The sequence below is a fragment of the Dioscorea cayenensis genome, chromosome 9, assembly GCF_009730915.1.
Source record: "Dioscorea cayenensis subsp. rotundata cultivar TDr96_F1 chromosome 9, TDr96_F1_v2_PseudoChromosome.rev07_lg8_w22 25.fasta, whole genome shotgun sequence".
In the NCBI taxonomy this organism is placed as follows: Eukaryota; Viridiplantae; Streptophyta; class Magnoliopsida; order Dioscoreales; family Dioscoreaceae; genus Dioscorea; species Dioscorea cayenensis.
Window position 1 is genome coordinate 27,048,835 of NC_052479.1, and position 11,026 is coordinate 27,059,860.

An 11,026-nucleotide genomic window follows, 5' to 3' on the forward strand; every position below is an offset into this window, starting at 1 on the left:
ACAGCATTAGGGAGTCAACAGAGCTATAGGATACATGCAAAATGTTTCCTTTCAAGCAATTAACCCAATAAGAACTCAATAACAACTACTAAATTTCAATAACAACATCTACAAGGGACAATGTCTCCGAAACATACATGAATGAAACCAAAATAAAGACCAAACTCTTGCGACCGAGGAAACGGCGAGGGGCCATGGCGAGATCGTCTCCAGCCATTACGGCTCACTGGCAGGGAGCAGCCAGGTGAGACTTGTGGAACCTCACCCTAACTACGAAGAACAACTCAAGGCTCAAGACACTGATAATAATAAAAAATTGATCTCAATGGCATTTTTATCTTTTGTACATTTAGGATTGGGGTACTCCGGCCATTTGGTGGAGATTGCCAAGCCTTCACACACTATTCTCCCACTCCCTCCTCACTACTCTCCCACTCCCACTCATGTATACCATACACACTCTTGTGCCCCCTTCCCCCTTCACTCCCAATCCACTCCGAACAACCAAACATACCCTTATAACATCAAAGTTCAAGTTACTCTTGTACAACATCAAAGATTCTAACAATTTTAAGATTGAAAAGTAATAAGGATGAAGTGAAAGATACTCCGATCTCTGATGAGCTTTAGTGTGGTGCTACGGATAAACTTCAACATGATGCTTGGTAGCCCTGCGAGTCTAATTCTCTGATCCCTTATGTTGGATGAGCTTTGGCATGAAGCTTGGTAGCCTTGAATTGAGTTACTATGGTGGATAGGTAAAGCATTGAAGCTACAATATTTTGATTAATGAAACGCTACACCGATAAATTGAATGTTGTCAATCTCAATGCTTCATTTTGACCTGTTTCACCTAGCAAGGTCACACATTTCATAGCTAGTTTATATCTATTTTGGATTATGGGGCGCAACCAAACTAGCCTCATAGTCGATGCCTGATTTTTCTGATTAAACCGAGCGGGCTGATCAATGCCTAACTACATTGCTCCTAACACATCCATTGAGTACAATACACTCAAAAAAGTATGGTTGGGTAAACTAGGGATATTGTGGGTGTTTGGATGCTCGAACCTAGGGCAAAGAACTTTTTTTTTCTTAACCATGCATTTGGTATGAAAGGGTATCAATTATGATGTCAAGATTTGAAAGGAGCTAAATTTCTTATTTTAAGAGATGTGACATTTGTTGAGTTAGCTATGTTACGGGCAAAGGAGCAAGTAGCTAAGTAGACTACTAAGGAAGTTGTGACAACCATGAAGAAAATGGAGTTCAAAATTCCAAACCAACAAAGCCAAGTTGTTTGGCCTAATTTGGAGTGTGATGATGACACTCATGTTGGAGGTGATTCCAATGTTGTCAGAGGAAAATGGCTCAAAAGAGCAACAATCATATATTTTGGTAAAAGATTGATCTAGAAGAGAAATTTGATCGCTTAGGAGATATGGATATCTAGATATTGCTTATTGTTCTATTGTGGCCGAAGAGATGGAGTTTGGTGAGCCTTCAAACAACAAGGAGGTAATATCTTCGTGTGAACAATAAAATGGATTGCTAACAGTCCACTTGATATGCTTATAAAGCCTTTATTGATAGTGAAGTTTAGTTATTGTGTAGAGTTGATTTTGGTTTCTAGTTAGTTTGCTTTTATGTTTTAAGGAGAGGTTTCGAGCCACGGTGGAGATTATTATGTGTATCTTCCATATCACCCTAATTAACAAATATCTTGGAGTATTTTAGCAAACTTTTGTATTTTCTCTTTCTCCTTAAAAGGTTTGTTGCTTTATATTTTATTTAAACATTGTACTCTTACTGTGAATTAAGTTTGATTCCTTTTGAGAAATTTCTCTATGTTTTCTTCATTTTTGCCCCTTTTTTTTTTTCTCAAAAACCTAACATTTATCCACTTCTAAATTCTTCTAATAGGATGACCATACAAGCTTTTGCATAATAAACCTAATAATAATGTGCAATAAGTCAAGCCATGGATGATAATTTTAAATCAATAGGTATAATATAATACACAAATATGATATGTCTCTATAGTCTTTTTTTCACTTTTTAATAATTTGCGATTGCCCCAGAGTCCAAGTTCTGACATGGGTATTATAAGTCTAATAAATTTATAATAATTCAAGGTCTTCTGGTTAAATTCTATTTAATAAAAAAATTGATGGTCAACACTTGTTTACTCTCTAATGGTAAAGGCTTTTGACAATACTTGGGCAAACGGATTTAAAACCTCTTCTCCACGGTGCTATTTTATAATACTATTGATACACTATTCTCGGGCCCAAGTACTATATTTCATAGTACTATTCAAATAGGTTCCGGTGAGTTTCATATGAAAGGAGTCATATCCCTCGTGTTGCATGATAAGGGGATTTATTAGTTCGGTATAATTATTTCAAGTCATATCCTTCGGACTTTCATTGTTCTATATGAAGCTTGGATGAGTTAATAAGCCTTTAGAAAATCGATAAGCCATCATAATTAATGCACCTTCTAGCATGTTTGTCCCTTGACAAATCTTAAAGTGAGAGGCTCCTATCCCCTGTTGTCAAATATATATATATATATATATATATATATATATATATATATATATATATATGTATGTATGTATATATGATGAAGATAGAAATATCTTTAATTGACCAAGACACCCCATGGAATATACTTAATCAAACAACACTTATGGAAAAACTCAATTATGAAAATCTTAATTATTTCTAAGGTGCTTATCTTTTTGGCCCATATTAGTTACCCAAATTGCAATTTTATTGATTTAATTATATATGTTGATGTTTGTTTTTAATTTTAATTTTGTTTTTAAACTTTCCTTTGAACAATCCTTGCATGTTGGGGTGGTATAATTATAGTCCACAATGATAAAGATTAAAGGTAAAATCATCCAAACAATTATCCTAAAATAATTTATTCTATTAAAAAAAATATTTTAAATCATAACGAGCAGTAACCAGTTGTATTTTCAACAGAGGGCAACTTTAGGTGAAGTAAGAACAGTATAATTCATATAGTTACCAATAAGCTTGTAACCTTATTTCAAAAAAATATTAAAATATAACACTTTTCTCATGATATTTTATTTTATTTATTAAATAACTCATCTTCACAAATAACACTTTATCTAAAGTGTATTCTTTTTTTAAAATAGATACAAGCATAACAAAACAAACAAATAAATAAATCCAAGTTTGCCACATTCTAAACGCTATTTTTTTACATTTTGAATTTCATTAAATTTTAATATATTTTTTATCATTAAAATATTTTCCAAAAAATTAATTTGGCCTTATTCCTGAAATTTCATCATTAACTTCATTAAATTAAAGGGAAAATTACTGTTCACCCCTCGTAATATTCAAAACTTCCCAAAAACCCCCTCCTACTTTTACACACCCCGGACAGATCCCTTCAGTTAGTATTTAACTTCCCTTTTACCCCCCCACCGTTCACTTCAAAAGGGTCCATGTTGTGAAATCCCATTTTTTGGTCTTGAAAAATGGTGGGAAAGGATAAGCGCCAAATCACATCATGTTCAACCTTTTTCAAGGGCTTTTTGCTTAGACAATGCCTAGGGGTTGCATTACATCTTGTTGTTATCCTCATTTCTCCTCATTTGATTTGTTCGACTTCAGTTCTACCGGTTTCATAATACGGTGAGAATCTCTTCGTTGCTATCAGTTTGACCATTCCGCAGGTGTTTATTATGGCAGCTCATTTGTGGTAGTCTGGGTGAAGGTTATCATACCCGAAATATATAAATCGGTTTCTCCAATGAGAAAATGAAGTTGATTTCCATCGGATTGGTCAAGTGCACTTCATCTTCAAATGAGTACGTGAGTCGATTTTTATTGTCGAGGCAGAGCATGTGCCATTGTAGTCTCCGTTTGAAAATGAGTTCATTTCGTTGTAAAGTTCTTCTCGTTTATTGTTATCTATTTGTATATTTTAAATAATGTTTAAATATGTGCTATTATCCGTTTAAATATATTACTAATATGTTTAATAATTGTCATCTCCGTTTAACATTATCTTTATATGTATAACTAATCATATTAACGTGTAAATTCTCAAAGTCTCGCGTAAAAGCGGTGATCTTTTTCGTTTGATCCGAATTGTTGGCGGTTGCCGCGTGACGAGTGGCAAGATTATGGTATCCGTGCATAAGAATTAATGGCGGCATTAATTCTTATGCGCAGTAACTATAATATCGAACACCCGTTCGTTGTCATCGATCGATGTGGGTCCATCTATGCGTTTAACTTTTTTCTCGGATATGAAGAGTCAGCCTGCTTGTGGACTTCACACCATAAATAACCAGGAAGAACCCTTTAAACATTCCCAATCTTTGTTTAATTACACTTGTCTGACTTTAAATATTAATCCTTCCGTTTAAATATTTATAATAATGTTTAAACATGTTTCTAATTATTTAACCATCATCTGTCTTTGTTTAACCTTATTTGCAGGGTTCGAGTTGATCGCATGTTATGTAGCGGCGTGAGCAAGCGAGACAAATGGGAGACCTACTTATGCCCGGACATACATTCCAAGGTAGAGATCATTGTTGAGGACAACCCGAAATCTTCATGTTGAGTCGTTGTGTCGATGATCGTTACGAAGTGATCGACGGTCAGAGCAACTACGTGGATCTAGCCATCGAGACTTGTTCATGTCGAAGGTGGCGAGTTTATGGTATCCCTTGCAAACACGCTTTGCGCAGCTGACTAATGCGAGCAGACACCAGCGTACATCGATTTATTAAGCGGGTACTTCAGCGTCGACAATTACAAAGCTGGCGTACAAGGAAGCTATATTCCCCATACCCGACGATGGCGAGGCCTTGGGACGGAAATCGTGAGCTTCGTTTGCGACCTTTGTGACGAGAAGGCGACTTGGGCGGCCTAGGCGAAAGAGGATCGAGTCATGAGCGTTTGATGTCCGCGAGTTACATTACGCTGACTGCCATGGATCCGGTCGCGATCGGCGATCTTGCAATGAAAGCATCGCCGAGCTAGGCATTGTTAATAAGCCGAGCGATGACGGGGAAACATTGTGTATTGATGGGCAACTTTCCATATTTAAAGCGAGAGACATTGTTATTTTTAAGCGGATACACTTTGTAATTTGAAATATTTCAAAGCTGATGTTTAAAGCGATATATAGTATATTTAAACAATGAAAGTGAAATGTACACAATTAGAACGTAAATTAAACAATGAAATGAGCCCGAATGGAATTTAACACGCTTTACAATTCAAAACAAACAAAAATTTACATTAAGATATACAAGTCATGCTCTTGAACACGAAAACAATGAATTGAATTTGTCAGTTACATTCGAAAACAAAATTGACATTCGGATATACTGGGACATGTTCTTCAAAAACAAAAATTTAACCCAGCTTGTAGCGACCCCTTTGTCATGGGACTGACACTGCCTCCCTCCTTAAGTATGCGGGTAACATACCTTAATCTGAGGTAAGGAACGTCTGTCTGCGGTGGCCGTAACTTCTCACCCCAAAGTAATTGCTCGATAAACGGCATGGCGTGAGCGAGCATGATCGGCGCTTCCTTGTTTTTGGCGTGGGGTTTCTATGTCGTGCAGTGGGTACTTTGACGTCGCCAGACTCGCGAACTCCATATCGACACAAATGTCGAATAGATTCCATTGTCGAGATATGCAAGTCGAGATTAGAATCCCGATTTAAATACCACGCAGATATTAATCGGACATAATTAAAGAACTTACCATGTCCAATCGCGTCCTTATCGTACCCGGACATGAAGAATAATGCACTATATTCTTGTTTATCATTGTCGGGACTGACGACATGGAAGTGGCCATTCATGATTATCGAGAGGATGACAATTTGAACTTCATGCGGTTTACTGCGACATCCTCGATCATAGCCATAATTGTGTCGTATGCGTCGTCACGCTTTGACATAAAGCAGCGTAAGCGATCCGGTAATGGAGCGGCGCCTCTTGTAAGGATATGGCTCTTTGCTCAGCGACTTTTTGTATGATGCATACGAAAGCGTCCATCACATCATCGGTGACCATCTCCTTCCCCTCAAGCGGTGATGTATAATCTGTCGCGTGTGGTCGTGACGGCGTCGTTCTTCCATGCAGCGGTCTTGAGGTTAAGCGATACTGAGATATAATAAGACCATATTGTAAATATTTAAATGATATTATCAATTGTTACATGATATTATATATAATTAAAGCGTTAAAGTAGACAAATTAAATGATAACATAAAAGGTATTAAACACTATTAGGTAATAGTTAAACACTATAATAAAAACCTTTAAACAATATCATAAAAACTTTACACTTACTCGATCCATAGAGCGGTTGAGGAAGATCCTCATTAACTCCTGCTTTCGTATTTGTTAAAGACGACTCGAGGCCAACCCATTTCTTCTTCTTCGAATAAAAAGCTTTTCCGAGCACGTCTGGTCCAATTTTTGATTGGCCTTGATCATCTCTCTCGTTGCTCGGTCGGGGTCTTGATGACATCTTCCTTCGATGCGGGGGGCGATGGCGACAGACATCAGCTGCAGAACACATCCTTACATGGTTGTTCTTGTTGTGGGATTGTGTACGGCTCCCGATCTCGAGGGAGCAGCGGCGGCGAGCATCAACATGAGACACATCCTTACATGGTTCTTGTTGTGGTGGGATTGTGTCACGCTTGGGCTGCTGATCTTGTCGGCCCGACCACGGCCCGCAGCAGCGGATTCGACGATCTTCTCAGCAGTGGCCATGACAACGGCATCATTGGGGAGACACACCCTTAACTTGTTCTTGATCTTCAGGGATTGTGTCCATCTTTGATGCCGCAATCTCGACGGCAGGTTCCAGCGGGTCGAGGATTTCATCGAGAAGAGTCGGTGACCTTCTCAGCGAGTCAGCGACCGCATCATCTCGATGTCCTTCTCAACAACTGACATCGGCCGCCGATGGTGTTGCTATTGTTCATCGTCGGTGGCGGTGGAGACGAGGCGATATTGTTCTCCTCTTTTTTTACGTAAGTCTCTTGAATGTGGCGCCTTGGAATGACCTTCCCGATGATGTCGTCGTCGTCAAATTCCGGCGCCTCGTTCATCCGGGTGCTTCGATTCTTTCGAGGGATGGCGCGGTCGGTTGTGAAACGTCCTTCCGGTCGCCTCAACACGAGCGACAAGCCGAAACTCGGTCGTCAATATCTGGCATGACTGCGTAAGAGTTGCGGTGACATCTTAGCCTAATGTCACGGTGGGGAGCTACACGGTTGGAGGGGCTGCCATGGTCGGGGAGGCTGCCACAATCGGGGGGACTGTCGTTGTCGTGGTAGGGGGGTTGTTGCAATCTGCCGTGGTAGGGGAGGGCTTCTCCGGCGTCGAGGAATGCGTGCGCGTGGTGGGCTGGAAGTAGGAGAACGGCGTCCAGTAGCGCACGATAGAGGCTGCCCTCTCATCACGCCTTGAGCAAAGTGGTTCGGGAGCAATGGCATCCATCCAGTCGGTTGGCCCCAACAAATATTTCTTCTTGACGTGTCAGGAACCATTTCGGGGAAACTAACATATGTAAACCAAACAATTTCAGTGAAAATCATTCATTTTAAACTATAAAAAAACTATATTTAAAGCAGTGTTTATATATTTAAGCGTTATAGAATATAATTAAGCGGAGAACAAAAATATTTAAACCCGGTATGAATAAGTTTTAAGCGGTAAATACTAAAGTTAAAGCGCTAAATAAAATGTTTAAACATTAAAGACTTATGTTAAACATTGTCCATGATTTATTACCTCTTTTCCATCGAGCGATGACAAAGCTCGTTTCTCACGTCGACTTGCTTCGGTAAGTACTTTCACCGTAGCACGACATCCTTTGGGATCTTGCTGAAGCGGACTTTTCTTCCCCGTTTCGGGTCATTTCAGTAAAAACCAGGGCGTTAAGCGACCAGAGCAACCCTTAATGTACCCTGTGTTGGTCTTCTTCCCGACGCATCTATCTTGCACTCGGGCGGCTGCTTGTGGAATATCCTCCATAAGCCACTTGTGCGTCGTCTGCGCCCATGCGTATCGCCCCATGGTGCGGTAGATCATCGGCGTAATCAGCGATCCGATTCGGAGCCGAGCATGATGTATTTGGGAAGAGGGCTATCCCCATGAGGTACACCATCGGGGAGTTTGACAAAATTATCTTCTTCTCCCTCAGTCGAACAAGTTGCGCGAGTGCTCTTGATGGAGTCTACGTGTCTCTCGTGGGTCTTTGATAGATCACCGCCCTTGACAGCGACTGGTTTTTCTTCTTACGAAAGACCAGCTGCGTCGCCATCCTATGCAGACCAGAACGAGGGGCCACATCTTGAGGTGCGAAACTCGGCGAGGCTTTCCCGATCTGAATTTATTGAGTGCGACCATCGTACCTTTGCAAAAGAGAATCAAGAAGGGCCCTCTCTTGGTATATAGCTTCGAGCTCGGTGAGCAGCGCAAGCGGTGTCCTTGAATAATCTCCCGGTGTACGAGGGTCATGTTATCTTTCAATTCGACTAAAGGTCTCCATGGCCCGGTGTCAAATAGCATCGCCCATTAACTAGGTTGACCGCCGTAATCACAAGACTGCGACAGATAACAACACATTCAACATGCGGTATTGACAAAAGTTTAAGCGGAAATATAAGGTTTTTAAGCGGTAAACTCTCGGTTATTAAGCAGATGATATAAAATGTTAAGCGAGACCCATTTTTTTAAGCGAGGCGAGAATACTTAAGCGAGAGACAACAAATTTTTAAGCTGTAACATCTCATTTCTTAAGCGTCGACCTCCTTTGTAAAAGCTGCAACCATATCAAGCGAAAGGGAAATGTACATTATAAATATTACACAAATCATAACAATCGAAAAAAACTATTTCGATAGTGTATACATCGAAAATGCAAAACAAAACAAAAACCCCGAGCCAGAAATCTCCTATGAGACTAACAAAAACCCCGGTAGAAATCCCCTACGAGACTTGATATCTTCCAACAAAAAGCAGGGAGCACAAAACAAAAACCGAAAAAAATCTTTCTTTGTAGTGAGCAGTTAACATAAAAACCATACTCAATACCTTAGATTTGCAAAGCGATGAAATGCCAACTAGTTGCTTGCGGGGACTTCTCCTTCGAGATCTGGGTGGAAAGGGAAAAAGGCGATAAAATGCCAATTCGGGAGGCTTCTCGGTGAGAACAACTCGAGGCGACCCGGAAATGGAAAAGGCGAAGGCGTGAGTTGAGAAAAAAAGCAAGTAAAAGGCTCGATAAATTCGTCTCCTAGGGATTTACCCTCACGGAAAAACCGCCCACTTCCTCCCAAATCGCCGAGATGAGTGCTGACCACGACTCCCCATGCAAGGGCATTTTCGTCCAAAAAATTTGAAACTCACTCCGTTCACATCCGTTATAGGGTTTGGCGGTTTGAAAAACATAGAGTTTAAAAGGAGAGAGATTTTGGGGATTGCAAAACTAACGGGGTGTTTTTAGCAATTTTACAAACTTAAAGGGTTTTTTTTGGCAATTTCCACTAAATTAAATAATGTCCCCCAAATCCCAATAAAGTATCCATCTTAAAAAAATAAAAAAAAAAATTCTAAAAACCAAGACCTCAAAATCGAAAACGAGGATAATTTTCAATTTTCATTATCATAATATAATATAATAAAAGGGAAAATTCTTGTTCATTTCTCGTAATTTTTCAAAACTCCCAAAAAACCCCCTCCTACTTTTGCACTCCGACTGACCCTTCCGTTAGTGTTTAACTTCCCTTTTACCCCTACCGTTCACTTCGAAATGGGTCCATGTTGTGAAATCCCATTTTGGCCCGAAAATGGTGGGAAAGGAAAGCGCCAAATCACATCATGTTCGACCTTTTGAAGGGCTTCTACTTGCAGTTTAACGTTTAAATATTTTTACTAATATGTTTAATAATTATCATATCCGTGTAATACTTCCCATCTCCGTTTAACGTTGTCTTTTACATGTATAACTATTCATATTAACGTGTAAATTCTCAAAGTCTCTGCGTAAAGCGGTGATCTTTTTCGTTGATCTGAATTGCTGGCCGGTGTGCACGTGGCGGTGGCGAGATTATGGTATCCGCGTGCATAAGAATTAATGACGGCATTAAAATTTATGCACGCGTAACATAATTTCTCGAACACCCGTTCGTTCTCATCGGTCAATGATCGGCCCATCTTATGTCGTTTAACTTTTTCTCGGATATGAAGAGTCGACTGCTTGTGGAATTCACACCATAAATAACTGAGAAAAGAACCCTCCCCATGGACAACCACTCCTCAGTCGTCCTCATCATCCTCCTCCTCCTCCTCCTCGGGTCCTCCTCTTCCCATGGACAACCACTCTGCTCCCGAAAGGATGTTTAGGTGAACCTTCTTCCTTATCTTGAGAATCATTTAGCCGCAATCACGGAACAAGTTAAAACTATCTTTTTCAGCCCTTAGTCGAAATGCTCTCATAATTGCACGAATGCGGAGGATTCTTGATTGGTGGATGACGGGCGAAGCAATTAGCGAGCATTTCGACTTGGGTAAGAAAAGAAATTTTTTTCACGTATTTCGTGATTGCGGAGGATTCTCTAGAGGAGGGAGATCGAGAAACATCCTTTAAGAGCGAGGTTGATATTTATCACTTGAGACTTTTCGTTACCATTTAAGAATATTACGTCGATTGTACAACTATTACGTTATGTGTTTAACTATCGGGATCTTCGTTTAAGTCCAACCATGACACATTGATTAATAGTCGTTTTTTCATGAATGTGTGTTGTTTAACCTTTTTTTAATGTTGTACGTTGTGCAGGTTCAAGTTGATGGCATGTTATGCAACGCTGTGAGCATTCGAATGTACTGGACACTTGTTTTCAGTTATCACGGTCGAGTCGTGAGTGTCCAAAGTCCGAGCGGACGTTGTAAATGTTGTAAATCTTTTTATAAATAAAAGCGAAACAAG